We start from the raw sequence: 20,681 nt of genomic DNA, 5'->3' as shown, positions 1-20,681 counted from the left end.
GAGGAAAACTCTGCAGGTCATACAAGCTGAATTTAGCCACAGACTTTAATGTGAAGGAGTGCATTTGCATAGCTATATCTGTCTGTGTGCACAAGCCACCTATAGGAAGACAGGCAGAGAGACACATATGCTCCTGTGTGGAAAGAGGCTTGTGTGTGTGTTCCACTGATGTGAACCAAGACTGGAGGCCCTTGGAGGCAGCATTGGGAAGTGAGCACTGCAGGGGTGTTTGTTAAGCTCAATGTGGGATGGTGCTGCAGGGAGTTGGGGCCAGCAGATGGGGGAGAGGATAAAACTAACGCGGTCCTGGGGATCTAACCCATACTGAGCCAAACACTAGTCTGGGAAAGAGCTCACATCACATGCCCCCTCCCAGTGTTCTTGGTGCAAACGGTTGAGTGATGGCTGAACATGTTTTGAATAGCTAAGTGACTTCATTGAGCGATGGTCTGTTTGACGCATACTGCATTTGGTACCCTTTCTCAGTCCAAGCCCTGCCTTTAACATTCTGCAGAGACACTCTCTGCCGAACACTCCATGCTCGTCCCTAGCCAGAGAGTCAATATCAGGAAATTAATAGGGACCGTTTTACACACACGCATTCCGCCTCTCTTAAAAAATGAAAAGCCTTTCATAGCGCCAGTCATTTGCAGTGGAAAGGCAGCTTCCATGTAATTAAACATTTATGGCAAGCTTTGATGCCGAAAGAAAAAGAAAGCGAAGTGAATGAGGGCTGCTTTGGGGACATGATCCTGGCAGCTATTTGCATTCCTTGGATTTTGGTTAGAGAGATAAGAAATCTGCAGCCAAGAAAAATTAGAGAAAAATTTGTATCTTTATTTTAGGGCAAATGTAATCAGATATTGGTGACTTGGTATAAATATACTTTTTTAATCAGGGGTTTATTGACGGATCCCTAATACCGTGATCTTTTAAACATCTTATAATTCACAGTAGACATGCAGACTTGCAGTGGCTTTGGGTCACTTGTACATCAAAAAGCTTAAGTATTTTCATTAGAAGCCCATCTGTTCAGTGTCCACAGCTATGCACCCCTTTCACTTTCTCTCCAGGCTGCACTCTCTTCCTCCTCAATTGACTATAAAGGGTTAGAATTGCAACACTCCCCTACAGTTGTGTGATGTGCACAGGAGCTGTGGGTTTGGCACTGTCCCCAGCGGCCTCCCTGGGTGCCCAGTCCAGGCACTTGCCTCCAGGCAGTGATGGGGGGGGCTGGGTTAATAGTCCCTTTTCCACGTGGAGTAGAGGCCCACACTGGAAGAGCTAGTGAGTTTCAGGGCCTGTCTGATTTGGCTTTCCATTTCTAGAGTTTTTTGTCCTGAGACTTTACAGGCCTGGGACTACCTCAGGAAGCCAGGCCTTGGCCACTCAGGAAGTGGCTGGAGAATTTTACGGTGCCGATTTTCAAATTGCATGTACTTCCAAAATCTGAGGTTCATGGTTTTCTTCAAATTAGCATGGTATTGACAAGTTTGCATCTCTGAGTATTCAGAATAGAGTCAGCCTCAATGAGGATTAGGTCATTGGGGGTTCTGCTTCTTCAAATCAGGGCTTGGGGTGACAAAGTAGACTCCCCAGAAAGAGTCCCCCATCCAGTCTTGAACTGTACTGTGTGCCCACACCAGAGACCTGGTGAACAGGTTTCCAATGTCTCCCTGATAGGCCACCGATAATGCAGCTGAAAAGCAGCCCTGATCTCTTCTCATCGTTTGCTCTCTATTTTTCATGAGGACTTTTTTTGTGTGTGGTCTCCTGAGACAGTTATTTTCTTTTACCTCTTCATGAAAAGAAGAGTTGGGAAATAGCTCCTTGCCTCTGTGACTGCTTTTGAAGTTAATGAGTCTGCGGAGGGATGGGAAGGGACATGGCCACCTGTTAGGGCTACACTCTGGGGAAGGAGAGAGATAAAGGAAACACCTTGGGCCTTATTTTCCCCTCAGCAGATAACTGAAAACTCTCTCTGTGTGAATTTGAACTCTCTGGCAGGTGGGTGTCCTTATTGGGATTCAAGCCTGTGGTGGGAGAGAGGTCAGACTGTGTGTGATACTGGTATATGCAGAGTGCCGGGTGAAAGCCTTGAAATTGTTCAGAAAGCTGTCTTAGGAGTCCTGGAGTCGGAGGCTGAACTGACTCAGGGGAAAAAAAAAAACTTAGTCAAATCTCCAAGAGGTCACGAGAATGTCTCGCTCCAAGTATCTCTGGACCATAGTGGCTTACCTCTTGGAGAATCGGCCTCTGCTGTAACCTCAGAGGAAGCATCATCTCCAGGGACAACAAAAGATCATGGTGTTGGAGCTTTCCTGCTCCTGTCTCCCTCTTGTCCCCACTCCACACTCCCCAAGAGGACTCCCACCCCTGCAGAGGAGGAGCCGGGGTGGTGCAGAAACCACCCCCATCTCAGGCCCTCTTTTCTTACCCCTTTCCTCACTATAAGGAACAACAAAAATATTGTCCTCTGTCCGAATTGGTACCTTCCCCCTGCTGAATCTTCTGGCTCCTGTAGCATCAATAGTGCCCCCCATCTTGTTTGTGCTTGGCACCTCTGCCAGCTGTTCTGCACGTTCGCTCTCATTGAATGATGGGCACCTCCACTGTCCCTAACTGTCTTTTCTAAGTTCAGAACTGAGTGGTCCTCACCTGGCCTTCAGGGTAGCAGAATGTTCCAGGCCTCTCAGCATGCACTCTTGTTTCTACAGAGGGAAAGAATAGAGCTTTTGGTCTAAGGGAGGCCACCTGTCTTTCTGTACACTCTTGCCTTTAACTGAGCTTTCTCTGTGTGTGTACAGTGCTCCCTAATAATATAATATTTCTGAGATAACCTGACTTTATCTAGGTCCTAGAGTCTAGGAACTTTGTCCACAGTAGGTACACAAGAAATATTTACCAACATCTTGATTCAAAGATTCCAAATGTGATTGAAACGAATACAAGCAATGATTAGAATGGAAAGAGAGCAAGAGAGACCAGAATGATTTGTTTTTCTTCCTGGAATTCTTTTTAAAAAATACTAATGAGTCATGAGTCTATTATAAAATAAAAGAAGCCAAAGGACTCTGTCACAGGGCTGTGCAGTTCCTAACTGGCAAAAGTGCAGGCAAATTATTCAAGGGAAGGGGGAGACAGCCCATGCAATCTCTACAGGGTAGGGACAAGGAGCAGTGGGTTTTCTTCCATTTCTGTTATCCCAGTACAAGTGTCTCTCAGCAATTTCCAGAGCAGGGACTTCTGGCAAAGAGCTGCTGTGTCAGGGAGAGGTAAGAAACGTTTACCTGGGCTGCTAAGAAGTTTCCAGTTTTATCAGAGTATCAGGGCATGGTATGGTGGCTCACCCCAGTGATTTCAGAACTCAGGAGGCCGAGGCAGGAGGGTTGTCACAAGTTTGAGACAAGCCTGGGCTACATAGTGAGTTCCAGGATAACTTCAACCACTGTGTGAGACCCTGTCTCTAAACAAAAAATATTTTTAAATTTTAAAATGTCAATGGCTCTTTTTAATCTTAAATACTTCTTTTGGCCAAACCCCATATTCAAATGAAGTTTGCATTTTAAATGTCCAGGCTAGTTCACCAGCCATACATGGGACAATCCCTGCACTGGCTCAACCTTTCATGACCCTTTATGAAATCCCAAGTGCAAAGCCAGGGATCTGGGACCTCCTGGGAAGCAGCATCATTCAAAGTCACTGAAATCAGGGTTCTCAGAGGCTAATTCAACAGTTCTGGCCTGTGTGTGCATGGGTTAAGCCTGGATTAGTGCCACTAAGGGGTGACACTCGAGCTGAGTTTAGGAGACTTGGAACTATGTATGATCAGTGAGAGTCTGTGGTGTTTATAAAATAGAATCTGGGAGCTGGAAATCTGGCTCAGTAAGGTACTTGCCACATCAGCAAGCCACTAGTACCACATTAAAAACTGGGTGTGTGCTAGAGAGATGGCTTGGTTAGTAAAGTGCTTGTCATACAAGCATGGGGACCTGAGTTCGAATCCCCAGAACTCATGTAAGGTTGGATGTGGTAGCATTTGTCTATAATCCCAAGGCTCCTACAGTGAGGTAGAAAGTAGAGACAGGAGAATCCCCAGAAGCTCCCAGATCAGCTAGAATGATCTACACAGCATCAAACAATGAGAGATCCTGCCACAAACAAGGCAGAAAGCAAAGACTGAAATTGAGGATGTCCTCTGACTTTCCAAACCTGCACTATGGCATGCACACACAACAATCTCTCTCTCTCTCTCTCTCTCTCTCTCTCTCTCTCTCTCTCTCTCTCTCTCTCCCTCTCTCTCTCTCTCTTGCGCACATGCACACTCTTTTTCATGCATGTGAGTGAGTGAGCCCCCCCCCCACACACACACAGTGGTGAGTACTTGGAACCACTGCACAAGGGATATAGAGATGGGTGGATCCTGGGAGTTCACTAGCTGTCCAGTCTAGCCACTCAACAAGCTCCAGGCCAATGAGAGACCCTGCTCCCAAAATTAGTTGGATGGTACCTAAAGAACAGCACCTAAACTTGACCACTGACATCCACATACATGTGTACACACATGAACACACCCATATGTACAATGGAGAGAGAGAGAGAGAGAGAGAGAGAGAGAGAGAGAGAGAAACCATTCTAATTTCTGTGACACTGGCACTTAAAATGCATGCCTTGGAATCAAAGGAAGAGAACTCCCTTGCTGGTCAAGAGAATGGGAGGCAGTGTGCTGTGACCCCAATGGGTCTCTGCAGCCATTAGCTAGCATCCAGACGCTAACTCAAAGCAACATAAAACCAAGGAATGTGGTCTGACCAATGAGTTTCCTGGCAAGAAAGGACATGGGATGTGCTCAGCCACTGTCCTTTATGCCACTCCAGCTAGGTTCTGCTGAGCCTTGGGATAAAGATCCCTACCCATCGGAGTTCAGTCTGGTAGAGAAGACCCATCAGTGAGCAGAGGACAATGGTGTGAAGTATAAGCACTTGGAGATTCTGGGAGCATGGAGACAGTAGGAAGTTCCTGGGGAAGACAAATGAGTTTTGAAAATTGAGTGAGCAGCTAGAGAGAAGTGGGGTATTCCTGACAGGAGGGATGGTGTACCCAAGAGGGAATGCTGATGATCTGGTGTAGCTGGAAGGCCGGGTGGGATAAAGCTGGAAGGTACAGAGGTGTGAGCCCATGGGGGCAGAAGCAGGTCACAGAGCAGTTCATATTAGGGTAGGGTGTGAGCCAGGGGGTCCCACTGGCCTCCCGCCTGCTCTGGTCCCTGGAGCTTGATGGCCTAATGAGTGGTGTGGGGAGTCAACACCACTTAGAGATTCACTGGGAGGCTCAAGGCCTGGAGAGAGGGTGGCTGGCACTAAGGCATCACAGTGACAGAGTAAAGGACTGAAGGGAAGAGACGGAGCACAGCACACAATGGGGGTTACTCCCATCCAGACCCCGTTTCCCACTTTCCTAGAAAATAAGCTTGATTCTGTTCCCTTCCTGTTGCTGTCATGAAACACTGTGACCAAAAGTAACTTAAGGGATAAGGAGGTCATTTCTGGTTCCAGGAGAAAGGAGGATAGACATGGGATCAGAAAGCTGTCTGATCACATTGCATCTGCACCCAGGAGGCACAGAGAGTGAGCAGGAAGTAAGGTGAGGCTGTACACCCTCAAAGATGACCACACCCCCTCCTAGTGATGTACTTCTCCAGCAAGGCTGCACATCCAAAAGATTCCATGATCACCTCCCAAACAGCACCACCAACTGGGGACCAAGTATTCAAATACTTGAGCCTATGGAGACATTTCACATTCAAAGCACATCAGAGGGTAAACACAGACAAGGAAGGCCTTCCACCCCCTCGCCAGAGCCTGGCCTATTCCCTAGTCTAGAGCGCATGCTTAGGGCATAAAAGGCTCAACTGATCGTTCAAGGAGTTCATCCTAAAAGAGAAGACCCACCAGTGACCAATGTGGTAACACATCAAGGAGTATATAAGTGCGAGGGACTCGAGGAGCTTGAGTGGAACCACATTCTCAAAAAACACTTGGGCAGGAGCAGCTGTGTCCCTTGCACCCTCATGTTGGAGGCCCCTTGGGTGCCTCCTGGCTGCTACTTCACCACAGAGCTCAGAGAAGGTGATAAGTCACAGCCTTGGGGCATTGGACACCTTGGTTTGTGGTGAAATCCAGGGTGGCAGAGGAACTGGATTAGCAGCCTGCATTTGTCTCCAAGGATCTCCCACCTCTTCCCCCATCCACACTTGTTCTCGCTGAATCTCCTTGTCCTTGGGTAGACTTCCAGCTGCTAACAAGAATGCTCAGGTTTGGAAACAAGTCCCTGGGATCAGTTTCCTGTGGCCTCATTCCTCTGCACCCCCTACACCTTCAATGCCCAGTGCCGGCTTCTCCCTGCCCTTGCCCCTGCCCCAGCAATGCTCTTTGTGGAGGTGCTGTGACTACCTCAGCCTTTTCTTTAGCCCAGTTCCTCTACACCATGCTCCTTGTTCTCTTTCTCTGCTTAGTCACTTACTCTCTGATACTTCCCTTCCCAAGTTTGGTCTCATCTTTATCAGATAAAGAACAAACCTTACCCTCTGCCACATCCCAGTAACAGCAAGCATAGTGATGGTGATGGTAACCATAGCATTGTGGGCACATGCATATTCTTGTGTGTACAGCTGCCATTAGCACAGAATAATTATCATTGTGTGGGGGTGGGTAAGCTGTTCCTTGCATGCCATCTACATTTTTTATGACAGTTACTCGATGGCCTGAAACTTATGAATTAGGTTGATCTAGCTGGCCAGAGAAGTCCAGCAATCATCTCTGCATTCCCAGTACTTCCCGAGGATTAGCAAAGACACAGAGCACAGTCGGACCTTTAATGTAGGTTCTGAAAATCAAACTCGGATCCTGTTGCTTGCACAGTAAGCTTTTTTACCAACGGAGCTTCCCCACCCGCAACCATTAGTATGCCTTGAGTGCCTCTTTTCTACTAAGAACTGCTGCTGCTATTTCCCAGATGTTAGCTCTCATCTAAGCTTCACAGAGCTCAAGAGATGAACCATGGCTCACATTACCCCTATCTCAAGAAGCTGAGGAAGGTTAAGAACTTGCTGAGGTCATACTGTGCAAGAGCTGGGATTCCAACCCATGCCTGTCTGACCCAAACACCTCACGAGCTCATGGTTTCTCCTGGACCTCCTCCCCAAGACTTTCTTTGAGATTTTCAGGGTGTTGATGCCTGTACTCCCATGCGTGATGACATCTTCAGCAATCTGAGGCTTAGCTTAGATTAATGTTTCTTACCCAGGACAATGTAGGGAAACCTAAGAAGCCACTCATCAGATTTTCCCATGATTCTCAGAACAGAAGATGCTGCTCAGTGCAAAGCCATCCTTCTTGTGGTTGAGGACACAGTAATAATTTCCCATCCTTTGTCTGTCTACTTCCCAGCTTCTTTGCCACCTCCTGCCTTGGCCGAGCTGGGCTCTGTGCCCACTTTTCTTTCCCATGCTTGCCCAGCATAATACCTGCCATCCAAAGTTTTGTTTTCAGTGTATTTGTTTATTTTCTGAAGCAGTCTCAGGTAACCAAGCCTAGCCTCTAACTCTGTGTGGCTGAGGTTGGCTCCTGGTCCTCATGTCTCTGCCTCCTGCAGGATGATGCTGGAAGGTGTATAAGTTATTTTGCTGTAGCGAAATACCTGAGACAATGAGCTGAAGAGGCAAGTCAGTGGCTTAGAGAATTTGCTACTCTTTCGGAGGACCCTGATTTGGTTCCAAGCACCCATGCCACTCACATAGCCTCTAACACCAGTTCCAAGGAATCCAGCACACTCTCTGGCATCCAGTGGCACCTGTACTCACATGCGATTCCCATACACATTTACACACGTACACGTAATTAGAAATCAAGACTAAAAGAAAAGTACCACACAAGTGCAATTTAAGGAAGGAAGTATTTATTTGGGTCCCACAGTCTGTTGTGGCAGCGAAGGCACAGCTGAAGGAGTCAGAGGCTAGCTGGTGGCATTGCATCCGAGCTCAGGAAGCAGGGAGAGGTGAATGCTGGTGATCAGCTTGCTTTCTCCTTTTCATCCCGACAGGAACCCCAGCTGTCTTAGTGCTCCTATTGCTGTGAAGAGACAGCATGACCATGGCAACTCTTATAAAGGAAATCATTTTCAGAGGTTTAGTCCATTATCATCATAGTGGGACATGGTGGCATGTGGGCGGACATGGTGCTGGAGAAGGAGCTGAGAGTCCTACATATTTGATCAACAGGCAACAGGAAGTCATTTGAGACACTGGGCATAGCTTAAGCATAGGAGACCTCAAAGCCCACACCCACAGTGTCACACTTCCTCCAAAAAGGCCACACCTACCCCGACAAAGCCATACCTAGTAATAGTGCCACTCCCTATGAGCTTATGGAGGCCAATTACATTCAAACTCCCACACCAGCCCGTGGAGTGATACCATCCACATTTAAGGGTGGATCTTCCAACCGTACCCCAATTTAGATAATCTCTCATGAGTGTTGCCAGAGGCTTGTCTCCTACATGATACTATATCCTACCAAGTTGACAGTTAACATTAACTATGGCAGTAAGCTTACAAGCCAGGCCTGGCATACCTGTTATCTACTAAGTTGCTATTTCCTGTTCTTTTTCCACTCCCAGACAATGGGTTTCTCACCCATTTACAAAAGAACTTCCTTTCCTTTTTCTCTTCTTTTCTTTTCTTTTCTTTTAAGACAGGGTTTCTCTGTGTAGCCCTGGCTGCCCTGGACTCTCTCTGTAGACCAGACTAGCCTCGAACTCACAGAGATCCTCCTGCCTCTGCCTCTCGGCTACTGAGATTAAAGGCATGCACCACTACCACCTGGCACAAAAGTACTTTCTAAATTATCATTGTGTCCCAGAACAGGGTGTGAGCAGATAGCAATGTGAAAAAGACCACCAGGGTTTAGACCTGGGTTCTCAACCCACCTAATGCTGTGACCCTTTGATACAGTTCATTATGTTGTGCTGACCCCAACCATGAAATTATTTTCGTTGCTACTTCATAACTATAATTTTGCTACTGTTATGAATCATAATGTAAATATCTGATATGTAGGATAGATGATATGTGACCCCTGTGAAGGAGTCATTTGACTCCCAAAGGGGTCACAACCCACAGGTTAAGACCCACTGTTTAGACAGTTGCTGGAAGACTGGATGTAGAAGGAGTGGTTGAGAGAGGTAAGAAGTGTGATATTGGATAGAGACCTCATCCCAAGGGACATTCTTGCTTAGTCATTGTTTAGGGTCTACACCTAAATTCAAGGAATTCAAGAACAAAGGAATAAAGTTTAAAAAACAAACAAAAAAAAAAACAAAAAAAACCAGCAGGTCATGTTTTGCATTGAAGACTGAGATGTGTATTTTGTCTTGGATTTTCCCAGCTCCATCACCTCCAAAGTTGCAATCTGTTCCAGTCAGGCCTGGTATTCCCTTCATCACTAGTTTCCAGTGGCTTGGGTTCAAATCCAGCCTGTGCATTTACCAGCCATGTGGCTTTGGACAAGGAATCAAATCTTGCTAACTCCATTCCTCCCACAGACATCAGGAGAAAGGATGGCACTTGTCATGTGAGTGGGTCGTGACCTTCGAAACTGCTCCTTGCCCCACCCTTAGTCCAATGAGGGCATCAATTAACATACATTTAACCACCCACCAGGCACCAGGTACCTCCACAACCCCCAGTGTGCGTGACAATTGTCACCCTAGAACTTGGAATAGAGATCAGTTAAAGTGTGGGCCTCAAGGTTTCACAAATTGACAACTGTCCCATGAATATCCATGACATTGGCTTCCCTTGGGGGAAAAATATTTGTGACTCTGGTCCTCATCTTTGCCTGTAACAATAGTGAGACCCAGGCAGCAGATGTCTCTGGTAAGGCATGTGTTGTGCCCAGGCCAAGTCCCCATAGCTTCCTGGCATCCTGAGTGGCTACTTTGATTGTTAGTGGCCCTTGCCTGGGTTTTATGTGCATCTGAGTTTGCAGACCCCAAAATGAAGGCATAGCCCCGTCCTTTGATGGCTAGAAACCCAATCAGCACCGAACCGGGCAGGCAGGGTGGAGCAGTAACAGAGGCAGGAAGAAGGCAGTCACCTAACCACACCTGTAAACAAACGCACAATCAGCCTGCGTCTCTGAATGGCACTGGTGGGAGCCAGGCACATACCTGGTTCTGCCACCCAGTTCCAGGGCATCTCCTGCAAGCTGGCAGTTCCAAAGAGAGAGATCTGTGACCATGCCACACCTCGATGGCTGTGTTTTTAAAGGGTAGCACTCCCAATCCTTAACCCCAAGTCAGGAAGTACTTCCTTGCTGAGCTTGTACTTCAAGATGAGCTTCATTCATAACTAAATACGGGTTGCCAGGGAGACAGATGTTGCATGCTGCCTCTGCAAAAAGGCAGGGGATGGATTTCTGGTGGATCAGAGTGTGCCCCATTTCCAGTTTGTATCTCTAAAGACCTTCTAGACTGAGGCGGGGGGGGGGGGGCGGACACAACACCTTTAAGAGTTCTCTAGGTAGGGGAAAAAATCAGTCATCGATCACTCAGAAAAGAGTAAAAACGGAATTTGGGGCTGGGACAATGGCTCAGTAGGGCAAGTGCTTGCTGTGCCATCATAGGACTTGAGTTCATATCCCCAGCAACAATGTAAAAGCCAGGTGTGACAGCGCCTGTGTATAAACCTGGCACTAGGGTTGGGGAAAAGTGGGAACAGGCAGGTCCTGGGGCATTTGCTGGCCAGTGAGTCTACACAAAATGACAAGTCCAGTCAGGTTCAGTGAGATCACTGTGTACAAAAAAAAAAAAAAAAAAAAAAGCAGAGAAAAAGACACACGATGTGGATCTACAGCCTCCACGTGCACAGGCGAATGCACTCAAATACATGTGCACATGCCACATATAGACACACACCACACATGTACATAAAATATACTGCATACATAAACATTCTGCAAATGTGCATAAAAATCAGCCAAAATAAACCAATAATTTTTTTGGGGGGGGTTCGAGACAGAGTTTCTCTGTGTAGCTTTGTAGCCTGTCCTGGCACTCGCTCTGTAGACCAGGCTGGCCTTGAACTCACAGAGATCCACCTGCCTCTGCCTCCCAAGAGCGGGGATTAAAGGCGAGCACTATCAACACCCAGCCCAAACCAATAAAAATTTTAAAGATATATGATTTGACCTAGGAGAATAGTCTGATTTAATCCACTTTGAGTTGTCTTGAATGGCAATTGTATCAGACTCCGTGTTGTGTCAATGGGTGACCAAGGCCAGCCAAAGCCTGGGGAAGAAGAGACCGCCTCCTGCCCCCTAGTCTCTGCCTGCTTTACTTCTTGCATTGTTTCCCAAAGTATTCTGCATGTATTTCCACAGCACACTTTGCTCCTGTCCTAGCCAGGGTCCTCTTCTGTTACTCATTGTCCTTGCCATTGTGACAAAAGGTGACACCCGTGTGGTCTTTAAGACAATGTGTTCTAGGAGTTGGGTAAGTGTCTGCGGTGACAGATTTGTCTCATCTCTGAAAGAGACTGGGGCCTAGAGGAAGTAGTGGGAAGGCACTGAGGTCTTTACCATGAGCCCAGCTCACACAAGGGCCAGAAAAGAAAGCAGATCTATATTAGGGGTTCCGGTAGGGAACCTTCCTGTAAGTGTCTTTACATTGGGTTCTGCAGGTTGAAGAGGAGTTTGCTGAGTAGAACAGGGAAAATGCCCAAAGCAGAGGAAGGCAATAAAATCCCTCACAGCTGATCTCAGAAGGGTGAAGCCAAGGACAGAGCAGAGTGAGGTCTAGATATTCCCACAATCCCCAGGGATCCTGTTGAGATGTTAATGCTTGTCCCAGGTCCACGTGGATGCTGACATGCTGTGTTTCCAGCTTGCACATGCTGCTTGTCTGTGGGACCACAGTCTCAAAATCAAAGTACAGAGCTTAGCCAACAGGCTCTGTGAAAGGGACCTGAGGTGGGGCACTTTCCCTGACAACTAACTGGCGATTAGCTGTCAGGCCCTGTCCTGAGGGTCACACAGGTCACCCTCCATGAGCTGCCCAGTATTCTATGACACAGGTGGTCCTTCAGGAAGCAGGCTGTGTGCTCAGCTCCTGTAGCAGCTGTGACAAATGGCCACAAGCATGGGGTCTTCAAACAACACACACTTATTCTCTTACAGTTCCACATACTGGAAGTCTGAGTGTGTTTCTCAGGCTAAGGCCAAGTGCCCAGTGAAAGGAACCCACTTGGGTTCCTTTTAAGGGACTCTTGGGTGTCTCCTGTTTCTAGAAGCACCAATAGTCCTTTCCCTGTGACTCTGCTTTCATCACCAGAGCCAGAGCTGGGACGGTCTTTCTCAGGATGCTTACCTTTCTCTTCTGTTCTTAGAGACTCTGACTATATGGGGACAGTGCAAGAATATCCTTCATATGGAGGCCAGTTGACTAGAGGCCCCAATTCCACAGCAGTCTCATCCACTGCACTGTGTGACAGCATAAACAGAGGCACAGATTGCAGAACAGGAGTGCAGACATTGTGGAAAGTTGTCATTCTGCCTCCCATGGAAGTGAATACTTAAAAAATCCTAACGTCATCCAGGGTAGTGGTGATGAACACCTTTAATCCCAGCACTCAGAAAGGCAGAGGCAGGTGGATCTCTAAGTTTGAGGCCAGCCTGATTTACAAAGCAAGTTCAGGAAATCCAGAGCTACACAGAGAAACCCTGTCTTGAAAAAAATCACCACAAAAAACAAAACAAAACAAAAAACAAACAAAAAAGAAACAGAAAAAAATTAAAACAGCCCCAGACCAGTTCCCTGCAAGGAATTTTAGATTTTTTTTAATCCAAAAGGATTACATTGGATTATAAGTAACAGAAGAACAAAATTAGCAAGGGGATGGGGTCAAATAAGATGAAAGGGTTTCTTGTGCAAGCATACGGGTCTCTCCAGAAGGACACTGGAGTCTAGAGGCTCCACACATTGGGTGGCAATACAGACTGTCCCTGACTCCCCCCTTTACCACCATAACTGCATGACTTTCAGTCTTAAGAGTTCAGTGTGGCTGCCAGAGCACCAGCCACCACTTTCACGTTTCACATATTAAGGTAGCAGATGGCACAAAAAGAGACAAGGGCAAAGGGCTCCTTGGACTGCTTCCTATATCACACAGTCTTGCTTTAGTCTCAAACGGCAAAAGTTCTTTTTCATGGTCATAGTTAAGGTACGAGGAATGTTAGACAGCTCATCCTCTGCTCCAGGCTACCATGTGGCCTGGAGGTTCTGTGCTTCTGGGACAAGAAGAAAGGGAAGGAGCTAGCAGTGTCTCCCATGTACCCTTCTTCCGGAAGGCCTTGAGGCCAGAAGAGGGACTCAGCGGGACCACAGAGCCGGTGACAAGCAGTGGCTGCTGGCATGCAGCTGAATGCTGACTGTGAGGTGGCAGGGGCTTGGCCATTCCTTCATTCTTAGATTGTTCCCCTTGTCCATGTACTCTGTTAGACCCCACCTTCAGGAGGCTTGGCCACTTGTCCATGAGTCCCTTGGCTGTCACTTGGTCTTGCATCTGTCTGGTTCCCCCTGGTGAACTCCAGGCTCATGCGACATTCCACAAAGCCATCACTTCCAAGGGTGTATCTACCCACATCAGAGTGGCACAGCAGGGTTGGCCAGAGAGGAGCCCCACATGTCCATGGCAATGTGGGGCTTCCTGGTTTGTGTGTTGGCGGAGCCTCCCTTTGGTGATGGAGCTTTGTGGCAAGAGAAGGCTTCCGTTGTCTGGGTGTTCTGTGGCATTCATGGTAACATAGATGGCAGATGGACCCATGTTGAGCCAGAAGTGTGCAGCACTTGCCCCTCTCCAGCCAGCTAAGGGGCACCCTCGGGTGTTTGCTGCCCACCAGTTCAGGCAATGCAAAGATCCGTATATTTTCCTGTGCTTCTATTTTTAAGCAGTCACTGTTTCAACCAGGAGGTAAAACTAGGAACAATGCCATATTGGTTTTGCCTCTGCCTGGTCAGTGAATAAGGGGCCGGCCAATGGGTCGGACAAAGTAAAAGAGACGGGGTCTGGTGTGTAACAGTCTCACAAAAGAAAATTAGAATGTAAGAAAGGGGATCTGATCAGGGAGGAGGAAAGATGGAGGGATGCTGACTGGAGTCTGTCTTCTCACTGAAGCAGCGGAAGCAGAAAGCAGGCAGCTGCCCTGTAGCCAGGGCCCTAGAATAGCAGATTCCCACCCAGACTGCCTTCTGAGAAGGCTACTCTCTTCAAAGGGCCTCTCTCCAGCTCAGGAACACAGTGTCCTGGCACCAGGCACACAGGCAGAGGCAGAGCAGGTGAGACGGCTTGTGTGTGACACAGAACAGGACACAGAGACTGCCACCTGAGAAAAGGAGTCAAGGGCAAGACCCAGGCTGGTGGGAGGCAGGAACACCATATGACAAGGTGTGGTGGCAGGTGTTGGGGAAGGGTCAAGAGCCCAGAGGACCAGGGGAGGCCCTCCTAGGCACAGGATCATCTCCACTGGAAACAGGTGGGATGATAGAGCCCATGTCGGTTGGGGGCAGAAGAGACAATATGATTCAAGGAAGGATCTGCCTCTCCCAGGCAGTGGAGAGACCTCTGCTCCTCCAGACAATCTGTTCAGGGGCAGCCCTCTGAAACACCACTGTTGGTGGAGTAGTAAGAAAGAGCCACAAAGCCTGTGGCCATAGGACCCCAGCTTAAATGATACCTGGAGCCTTGAACAACAGGGCCACAGGTCATATAGCACCCTGCAGATTTCCCCCTCTGCCCTAAGGGCTTCATGCCCTAGATTTTTCCCCATACAGCAACCCAGTGGCTCCATCCTCAGGAAGAGGTGGCTCTGGACATTATGTGGGCCTGGCTATGGATCCTGACTGGCTCTAAGGCCTGGGGCTGACCTCTCTGAGCCAGCTTCTCATCTGCCAGCAAAGGCAGAGATGACACCCAACCAGCAGCATGCTAGAAGACTCATATTCAAAAGGTCAAGGCTTACTGCACGCAGAAGCTCTGATGTTGGTGGATGTCACTCCCAGGCATGAGTTCTCAGCCATCCATCATTTAGAGACCATGTGCATTATCCAGATACTGACCACTCTGCTATTTTCCAGATCCTTGTCTCTAAGTGATTAAAGTGATATTGATGCTACAGCATCATCCCAAGCAATGTCTACAGACACACAGATTTAAGGCCCTCATTATATTTTTAACAATGGTTTCAAATGCCAAGCTTAGAGAGATAGCTCAGTGAGTGAAGACTTGCCTGGCAAGCATGAAGACCCCAGTCTGAGCTCCAGAACTGATGTAGAATTCTGGGCATAATGGCATGCACTTGTAATTCCAGTGTTGAGAAGGCGCCTTCCTGGAGAGCTCCAGGTCAATGGCCGAAGCCCGTTTCCAAAAAGAAAAGCAAGGTTCATAGTGCCTGAGGAATGACACCATACAGAGAGAGAGACAGAGAGAGAGAGAGAGAGAGAGAGAGAGAGAGAGAGAGAGAGAGAGAGATCGAGAGACAGAGACAGACAGAGATACACACAGAGAGACAAACAGAGAAATCTTAGTCCCGTTTACAGAAGCCACACTCTGACAATAAACCATCACTGGGTTTGAAAAAAGTGAATGGGGGGAGGGCCTCCATCCCCAGCACACCACAGATTTCTGACTCAGATGAGCCAAAGAACAGGGAAAAAGAAAGCAGAAAGGTGAAAAGTCAACCCATGGAAGTCTCTGGATTGCCAGTAGCCTTTTGGGGGTATCAGGAAGACTCAGTTCTTAGAATTAGGTCTGGCTCCCATCAAGACCATGTTATAGGCGACAGTCTGGCAAGAGATGGAGTGGCTGCCCTAATGTGTGCTGAGGACTTGCCATATTTTCTATAGGTAGTCAGGAGAGGCTGTTCCCCAAACCTTCCCCAGATATAGAGGGAATGGCCCCTTCCTCTCTGTCTGTGGCAAAGGGATTTCTCTCCCTGCCTTAGTCTATCAAACCTAGAGTTCAACTGCCTAGTATAAAGTATAGCCACACTTCTGTATCCATGTGGGAATGGTTCCAGGACCCTCCCCAAGGCCCTCACTGGTACAAAGCCCAAAGAGGCTCAAGTTCTTAAGAAAGTAAAGGAGGGGGAGGAAGAGAAGGAGAAGAGGCAAGTAGCTAACACACATCTCTAGATGACTGGTGTCTCCAAGTACAACTCAAATGCTGTGTAAAAAAGTCATTCCAAGATGTCATTTAGGGAGTGAGAACAAAGAAAATGTTTGAATGAGCTCACTCACTGTATATGCAAGTTTTTATAATATATGTGACCTGTGGTTAGTCGAATCTGTGGATGCACAATCCACAAAGCCAGACAACTGACTGTCCTTGCTTCTGGAAGACAGGTCCAGGTGCCACAGAGGTGACAGCCTCCTTGTAACACATAGTGACAGAAGGATTCAGGGAAAACAGGAATGGTTTGGAATAATGTGCCCTAAGGGCCTAAAGATGGCATTTTGGTTTCTTTCCCTGGTGCTGAGATAAAAAGTACCCAACTTGCTGGGCGGTGTAGCACATACCTTTAATCCCAGCATTCAGGAGGCAGAGGCAGGCAGATTTATGTTAATTCAAGACCAGCCTGGTTTACAGAGTTCCAGGACAGCTAGTACTGTTACACAGAGAAGCCCTGTCTCAAAAAAATTAAATTAAATTAAAGTACCCAACTTGAGAAAGGGTTTCCCCTGGCTCACAACTGATGGTTTAGCCCATTCATGCAGGGAACTCAAGGCAGGACCTTGGAGCAGATGGATATATCACACTCACCATCAAGAACTAGGGAGGAACAAATGTGTGCATGATAGTGCCCTGCTTGCCTTCTCCATTCTACACAACCCAGGGGATGGCTTGACCCAATTAAGATGGGTCTCCCCATGTCCATTGACACAGGTGAATCCTCCGCATTCCCAGACACCCATCTTCCAGGAAATTCTAGCTTCTCAAGCTGACATTTTTGGCACGATAGAAATATGGGTGTTGGTTGTATCTAAGAGAACCCAGGCCATTGCTTGGTTCCCTTTCTATGCTTCATCCTGGCTTGACCACTTAGATTCATGAGCATCCCCTCCTGCCTCATTCATAAAGAATACACTGAACTTGGAGTGTTGAACTTCACCCCAAGAGGGCTTCTTCCATAGATCAAGCACTGTCTTGTTAGACCCTAACCCGCTGACAAGAGCCATCATGATTCCTTCCACCACAGAACATGTCTACACATTAGTAAGGCTATAAACTAATTACTGGGCATTAACGTGGGGCGGTGAAATAAATCACAGAGTCCCTTGTCGATTTAACATTGAGAAGCCAGGAAGGAAATTGGGATACCTCCCAACAAGAGCCCAAAGCTAGTGCCTGCCCTTCAGAGGGACCCAAATACTGTGAGCTCCCTGGCTCCAGGCACCCGCTTTGGGATGCCAGTCTCAGGAAGTAACTACTCTCACAATGAAGCTGATGAGATTTTAATAGCTGGACAGATGGCCTGAGGGGTGGTGGGGGAGAAAGGAAGAATTGGAAAAAATGAGGGAAAACACTTGCATAGCTTTCCTTCAATTAAAAGCGAGGCAAGAACCTCCCATGCTGAGAAGATGCATCACTGCCGTCAGTGTTCTCAAGTTGGGTGTCTTCTTTTTAATAACTACGTGATTGGGCATCAATTATAAACTAGGGTAGTAGTCACAGCAAATCAGAGGTTAGAAATGCCCACTGGCTTCCCATACAACTACTGTTATTTTGATATCATTTGTTTTTCAGTTTAGTAATGAGCCCACATAATCATGTTGCTGTCATTATGCATGCAATCCAACTTTTGTAGGATTCTTCCCTGCCCATCTTCCCAAGGTCACCGGGCTCCAGCATCCCACATCTGAGCCACCAACATTTCTAAAAATTCTAGATCAAGGACCATGGGAGGAAGGAGAAAATACAAAGAAGAGGAAAGCTTCAAAGAGGAAGAAATGCATTTTTATATTATTTTATCCTCACTATAACCATGTGGACCCTAGCTTTAAAATCTCATTTTGCAGATGGGAAAACTAAGTAGCCAAGAGACTAGATATAGCCCCTTGCACAGCTAACAAGTAGAGGTGGGGCTGGGTTTGGGGTACCCTCTGTCCACTTCCCTAGCTCTAGCATGGAGTCTAGGCCCCATATCTTCCCCAGGTGTGAGCCAAGCTGTAGGAGCTTCCCCCATCTGTGGGGACAAGTGAATTGTCTCAGAGCGTTCTTGAAGTTTTCAAAAGAACATCCAATCACATGAGAATTCTGCCTCCTCCCCTGCCTGTGCCACAGTTCCCGAATGCAATTATCAACCGCCCTCGATGGCTGAGTGAGGTAAAGATGGGCAGAGAGTGAGAGAGGGTGGGCCCCAGGAGCAGGCAGCTGCAAAAGCCTTCAGCTGAAGCAGAGATGGACCCTGTAAGGAGATGCAGTGACAAAATAACATTCCCCACAGCCCAAAGATTGTCCGGGTGCCAGCAGAGCAGGAAGGTCGGAGAGACACATCATTTCCTTCATTCTGTTCCCGCCCCTGATTCTGACTGGATCACTTAAAGCCCCTCCCGCATCACACAAAAAGGAAGCTCTGGACTTGGGGTGTTGAACTTCACCCCAAGAATATTTAATGTGGACCCTGGAAATCAGAGCCCCTTCTCTGTGCTACAATGAGTGGCCAACAAAGGGATGTAGGACACCTCCCAGGAATACCTGCCACTCACAGACATCCAAGTACCCCCAGTTCTCTGTCTTCAGGTGCCCCCTTGGGATGCCATACTGTGGGAAGTAAGCATGCAGAGTATGCACTCCCTCCATGGGCTGGACTCCAGGCACTAACGTGAAGATCATATTCCTCTGGGTTCTCACTCATGCTGTATGGTAGAATTCCTACTGACTGGATTGGAAAGCAAGATTCAAAGAAGTCGAGGGATATTAGCACAGTTCCTTTTTTCCCAGATGAGTCATTAGAGGGGCTGGGTATTAAACTCTCTTCCACAAATGGATTTCCAGCATGAAAGTCCATCAGTTTGATCAAAAACAAAAGGAAGCAGTGGGCAAGGCCAGGGGTGTGTCCTGAAGGGAAAGTCTGTGGATTTGATTCCTCACTGCCTGAAATTTGTGGGCCAGCATTAACAGAGTGAGCACTGAAGGGGTGTGACTGTGCAGCTCTGTCTGTGAAAGGCCTGGCATCAGTTCAGAATGCTATCGACTTGGATGGAAACGTGATTGTGAGTACAGAGAAATGCTGCCCTTTTCCGCGTCGTATCCAGCAAGCAAGGTCTGGTTGACTTGTAGGCCTTTGGAAGTGTGCTGCATGTCCTCAGAGGCCACAGAGTTAAGACAGCCTCAAGGGAGTGGGAAAGATGAGAAGAAAGCAAGGGAAGACCCAGAGGACATGGAAAATAAAGGGAAGCAAAGTTGCTAAACCACAAACAGCTAACATCCATAGAGAAAACAGATAAATACTTGAAAGTAAAAACAAGGGAGCTGAGATGTGGCTCGATGGACAGAATGCTTGCTTAACAAGCATGAAGCCCTGGCTTCAATCCTCAGTGTCACCTAGAAACTGGGCATGGCGGTTCCAATCCATAATCCTAGCACTTCAGCAGTGGAGGCAGGAGGGTCAGAAGTTCAGGGACACCCTTGGCTAGGTATCATGTTTGAGTCCAGCCTGGGATGCAAGGTATTTTGTCTCAAAAAGTGAAATAAATATGGGATACATTTTCTATTTTTCATCATTATTTTCAAAGACTTCATTCATAAGTAAAAGGTCTGGTGTAGATGAAGAGGCAAGGTGAAGCAAAGGGTGCTTCAGATGTGGTAGCGATGATGACGGTGTTACCTGAGTGTGATTATGATGAAGGTGGTACCTGTGAGTGTGATGATGGTGATGAAGGTGGTACCTCTGAGTGTGATGATGGTGATGAAGGTGGTACCTCTGAGGGTGATGATGGTGATGAAGGTGGTACCTCTGAGGGTGATGATGGTGATGAAGGTGATACCTCTGAGTGTGACGATGGTGATGAAGGTGGTACCTCTGAGGGTGATGATGGTGATGAAGGTGGTACCTCTGAGTGTGATGAAGGTGGTACCTCTGAGTGTGATGATGGTGATGAAGGTGATACCTCTGAGTGTGACGATGGTGATGAAGGTGGTACCTCTGAGGGTGATGATGGTGATGAAGGTGTTACCTTTGAGGGTGATGATGGTGATGAAGGTGGTACCTCTGAGGGTGATGATGGTGATGAAGGTGGTACCTCTGAGGGTGATGATGATGATGAAGGTGGTACCTCTGAGGGTGATGATGATGATGAAGGTGGTACCTCTGAGTGTGATGATGATGATGAAGGTGATACCTCTGAGGGTGATGATGATGATGAAGGTGGTTCCTCTGAGTGTGATGATGGTGATGAAGGTGGTACCTCTGAGGGTGATGATGGTGATGAAGGTGGTACCTCTGAGGGTGATGATGATGATGAAGGTGATATCTCTGAGGGTGATGATGGTGATGAAGGTGGTACCTCTGAGGGTGATGATGGTGATGAAGGTGGTACCTCTGAGGGTGATGATGATGATGAAGGTG

At 47.6% G+C, this 20,681-nt stretch overlaps 1 protein-coding gene across 1 annotated transcript in view; it reads left to right on the top strand.

The window, feature by feature from the left end:
* Cacng2 (calcium voltage-gated channel auxiliary subunit gamma 2) overlaps positions 1 to 20,681 on the top strand; it is a 132,981-nt gene that overhangs the window by 1,195 nt on the left and 111,105 nt on the right. The window lies entirely within an intron of this gene.

The sequence above is a fragment of the Cricetulus griseus genome, chromosome 2, assembly GCF_003668045.3.
Source record: "Cricetulus griseus strain 17A/GY chromosome 2, alternate assembly CriGri-PICRH-1.0, whole genome shotgun sequence".
Classification (NCBI taxonomy): Eukaryota; Metazoa; Chordata; class Mammalia; order Rodentia; family Cricetidae; genus Cricetulus; species Cricetulus griseus.
The sequence above is the reverse complement of the archived record's forward strand: the minus strand, read 5'-3'. Positions and strand labels throughout refer to the sequence as shown.